Source organism: Mus caroli, chromosome 4 (assembly GCF_900094665.2).
Source record: "Mus caroli chromosome 4, CAROLI_EIJ_v1.1, whole genome shotgun sequence".
Lineage (NCBI taxonomy): Eukaryota > Metazoa > Chordata > Mammalia > Rodentia > Muridae > Mus > Mus caroli.
In genome coordinates this window covers 127,354,692-127,359,411 of record NC_034573.1, presented here as the reverse complement: position 1 = coordinate 127,359,411, position 4,720 = coordinate 127,354,692, and the positions used below count along the sequence as shown (strand labels likewise).

Here is a 4,720-nt window from a genome sequence, read left to right as displayed (position 1 = left end):
ATATATATATATATATATATATATATATATATATATATATACTTATGGCTGGGCTTGAACTTGCTAAGTAGACCATGCTGGCCTTGAACTCCCAGAGATCCACTTATCTTGGTTTTACAAGTGCTGCTGTTAAAGCTGTATAATACCACCTATGTTAATTTTTTTTTTTTTTTGGTTTTTCTATTTACTTTTATTTTATGTACATTGGTGTTTTGACTGCATGTATATCTATCTGTACAAGAGTGTTGTGAGACCAGGAGTTGTGAGCTGCCATGTGGGTGCTGGGAATTGAACCTGTGTCCTCCAGGAGAACAGCCAGTGCTCTTAACCACTGGGCCATCTCTCCAGAGTCCCCCATAGTAATCTTTTTCTTTTTTTAAGATTTATTTTATGTATGAGTACACTGTTGCTGTCTTCAGACACACCTGAAGAGGGCATCCAATCTCAATACAGATGGTTGTGAGCCACCATGTGGTTGCTGGGAATTGAACTCGGGACCTCTGGAAGAGTAGTCAGTGCTCTTAACCGCTGAGCCACCTCTCCAGGCCCTATGTTCATCTTTTTAATACTTAAAGAACAAAGAAAAACAAAATAAAAAAAATCCACAGTTCCTGCTTTGCAGATAAAGAAATGCAACCTCAAAATGATGAAGGAGAAAGGCCAGACCATGCAACTGGTCAACCAAGGAGAGTCAAAGCGCAAGCTCAGGTCTGTTCAGCCTGACAGGAGGGTGGCCTCATGTTGGCAGACAGAGCAGGCACAACCCCAGTAACACACACCACGGCGACGGCCACACCTAGCTCACCTCTGTCCCTAGTTCTGCTGGTCTGTGTGATGGTCATGGAGTGCTTGCTTAGCGGGTGGCAGGGCCTCTACCCAGTGCTGGCACACAGTAGGCACTATGTAGAAAGATGCCTGCTTTCCTATCTGCCTATGTGAATGGCTGACGTCTCAGTCAGATTCGCCCTGCTCTGTTTCAGGGCTGCCTCCCTACCGGCGCCTCTCAGATTCCTCTCCTTACCGATTTTTTTCTTCAATCACCTGCTTTGCCAAGTGTCAGTCCTCAGCCCTAAAATTAGAGCCTGTCTTGAAGGCTAAGAACACGAACGCTACAAACGGGCACTACAACTGCAGCCTCCTGCCCTTGGGTCTCTCTCTTCCTTAGGCTGATTCCAGGATGGCTACCCCTGAAAGTCCAAAACCTGGTAACGCTTTGGCTAGCCTAGCATAGCCTATGGTAGCCTAGCCTAGCCCTTCTAACCTATAGAAAGCCACCAGCTAGGAACTCTCAGTGGTCACACTGCTCGGCTGAGCCCAATTTCCCTTTCTCATTGGCCAGGGGCTACTTCTTCACACCTCTGACCCTCCTCACTACCGAGCTGGGCCAAGCTGCTTCCCAGAATTGGAGCTGAGCCCAGAGAGGAAAAATGATTTGCCTGGCTGCACACCCGGCTAGAGGAAGGGCCAAGCTTGGTCTGAGGATCAGCCCTCTTAAGCTGTCTGGGGTCGGGGAACAAGTGAGTGTGATGGAACTCAGAGTCCCTTATTGTCCCCACCCTGCCATCCACCTGCCCAGGAGGCCTCACCTCAGTCTACCCAAACAGCTCAGTCAGCAACAGTTTCCCAGTGATGCTAGCCACTAAGGGGCATAGTCAGGGTACCAGGGCCCAGCCTAGCAATAGCTCTGTCCTGGGAAAAGGCAGTGGATCGCCAAGGATCCTCCTGTATTCACACGAGCTGGTCCCCAGCCCTGCTGGGAGGGCAGAATAGAAAACAGAACGTGGTCAGGCTCCTGTCAAGGCAGCGGACAAAAGGGAAGCTGGGGCTGGGGCTGTTCCAAGCCTGTACTGGGGCCCTGTGGTCTCAGGAGAGATCTGAGGAACGGTTCTCTCGGGGGCCAGATGAAAGGAGAGAATCTCAAACAGCCCTTTGGGTAAGTGTAGGGTAGGAGCAGGAACAGGAACGGGAGAGGAAGGGAAAAACACAAGGCAGATTCAAAGACTGCTTTCCCATCCCTAGCTGGGTTCATAGGAAGCCAAAAGAGGGAATAAGGTTCAGGTTTGCTGGGGAAGGAGGTTCTGCTGCCCCCCAAGGGTGATGAGGCGGTTACATCCCACGCCTAGGAGGCTGATACCAGGCACACATGCAAGCGTGTATCCACGTGGGTGCCTGAGCATGTCTGCCAGGTTCATTTTTAAGGGCACGGGGCCTCCACGTGTTCTCTGCATGTTCATGTCTCCTGCCAGCACACTGGAGGCCACTGAGGTAGAAAAGCCACCGCCCCCCCCCCCTCCATCCCCATGAAGATTTCAAGAAGCTCTTCCTGTCAGCCACAGAGGTGGCATATTCTCTTGTGGGTGGGGTCAGACAGGGTAGAGAACGGCTGTTCCTGAGTCTGGGTCTCAGGGTACTTGTGAGTCAAGCCATGTTTGTGTTGGTGTCTGGCTGTGCAGCAGGGGGTCATGGTTGTTTGCCTATCATGTGTGGCTGCTGACAGTCTCTGACAGCTGGAACAAAGGCCTTGAAGACACACAGGTGGCATAGAAGACAGGAGTCCTCAGGAGTCCTTGAAGGGGCTCTCTGTTCTCAAACAGGACAGCATGGTAGGTGCAGGAGCGGAGCAGAAGGCAAGGCTTTCCCGACTCCCTCCCTCACCTTCTCCCTGTGCAGACCCTGCTGTGGGGCTGGGACATGTTCCCTGAGGTCCCAGGAGAAAAGCACTTCAAGATAAAGAGGAGCCCTGTTGCACCCCAACAGCCCAGAGAAAGGACCCTTCTGTCACCTGCGCTGGATAATGGTTAGCAAGGCAAAGAGGGCTCCTGAGAGGGTGCCAGGCAAATATCTTGGGGAGAAGGGGAGGGTAGGCTTTTTTTTTTCTTTCCTCAAATGAAGTAATGAGCTGGCAAGAAGCCTGGGTAGGGGACATAAAAAGCCAACGGGAAGACCTTCTCCATTCAGAGGCAAGTCCCCTCCCCCACACACAGGTAGGAAAAGGCCTAGGGTGAACCCTCCACCTGCAACATCTCCACTCTGGATCAGGAGACTTCTGACTGTAGCCAGGTATGTTGGCTTGTACTTTTTATTCCTAGCACCCAAGAGCCATGTTATGTTCTGGGCTATCCAGGGCTACATAGTCCAAAAAAAAAAAAAAAAAAAATCTGATTGTTTCACAACACCAGGTAACCCAGAGGTCACATACAATTTACTTAGCCTTGCCTGGCAATGGTGGCGCACGCCTTTAATCCCAGCACTTGGGAGGCAGAGGCAGGTGGATTTCTGAGTTCGAGGCCTGCCTGGTCTACAGATCGAGTTCCAGGACAGCCAGGGCTACACAGAGAAACCCTTTCTCGAAAAAAAAAATAATAATAATAAAATAAAATAAAAAAATAAATAAAAAGTAAAAAATAATTAAAAAAAATCTACTTAGCCTGGTCAGGCCTCAGTTTCCTTGTCTGGGTCAGGGGTGTCTAAGGACAGGGCAGGTGTTCTCACTGCAGGTTGATCATCACCCTGGAATCTCCTTCAGGCTGAAAGGCATATCCACTCCTTGTCCAGATCCTTCCACTGCCTGGGGGCCCTGGAGTCAGGCTGAGGTCCCACCGGGGAAACCCATGAGGCAGGGGCATGAACATTACTTAGTCCTGTACTTAGTCCTGCTGTCCCCAGGGTTCTGAGCTTATCTAGACACTTGTCAGAGCAATCCCATCCCTTGGATGTCCCTAGGAAGAAGAGGTAAGGTCCTGTATTGGTGGGGTACCCTACATTCCGTTGGCTCCCTTGGAGAGGAGGAGGTATTATCTCACCCCCACTTCCTCTTGGCTTCCTTCTGCTTCATACCTGACAGGATTTGTCTTCTTCCTACCTTTCCTGCAGCCGTTAGGTGCCTGGCCCTCTGACTTTGGCAGGGAGGGGACTGAAGGACAGGGACAGATGCCAATATACCATGTGAGGATGCAGTGGGATGTCTTTTCCTAACCCCATCTCAGGTCTCTGGCCTGTGCTGTGACAGTCACCCACAAGGTCAAGCATCGGAGAGAGATAGATACAGGGACACACACACACACACACACACACACACACACACACACACACACACGGGCCGGGGGCAAGGTTTCTCCACCAAGCTGGCAAACCAGCAAGGCTCCCAAAGGGCCTGCAGGGCACAGTGGTGACTGCTAGAGGATTTGGCACCAGCCCTGAGATCCAACAGAGCCAGGGGTGGCAACAGGGACTGCGTGACGCCAGTGCCCAGCTCCACTGTGGGTCGGGATGGGCAGGGATGCGTTCTGTACCTGGAGATGCAAGGACATCAAGGCCCTAGCGGCACGGCTCAGGGCGATGGCCAAAGGACCCCCACTTCCCTGCTTAAAGGAGCTGAGTATCTTCCCTTGGGGATTCCGGGCTGACCTCTCCCCAGCGCGCCCAATGCTCCTCAGTCCCCTCCAGAGGATAACAGGGGTGACGGAGCCTAGGACTCGGGGCACCTAAGGGTGGAACACGAGCCCTCCCCGTGGCATGGCTGGTGCCCGCCGGGTCTCCCGCCCCGCTGCGCCGCCATCTAGCCTGGCCGCGCCCCTCCCTGCCGGGATCCCATGCACAGAGCTGGCACTCACCGCAGGCCTGGGCCGGGTTGTCCTGGGCTTGGCACTCCGGTGCCCGCGGCTGCTGCTGCAGCTCTGCCGGGACTCGCTCTCCGCCGCCGCCGCCGCCACCGCCGCCG

The 4,720-nt window shown here is 52.9% G+C and overlaps 1 protein-coding gene across 4 annotated transcripts in view; it reads right to left on the bottom strand.

Annotated features, from left to right (window-relative positions):
* The window catches only part of Rap1gap (RAP1 GTPase activating protein), a 64,238-nt gene extending 59,518 nt beyond the window's left edge, over positions 1-4,720 (bottom strand). For 2 of the 4 annotated variants that reach the window (XM_029476544.1, XM_021159447.2), the window contains exon 1: positions 4,614-4,708. The gene's annotated coding sequence lies outside the window, so the exon portion shown is untranslated. Of the gene's footprint in view, positions 1-4,613 lie in introns of all 4 variants that reach the window. The other 2 variants (XR_002377694.2, XM_029476543.1) reach the window with 2 other exon arrangements.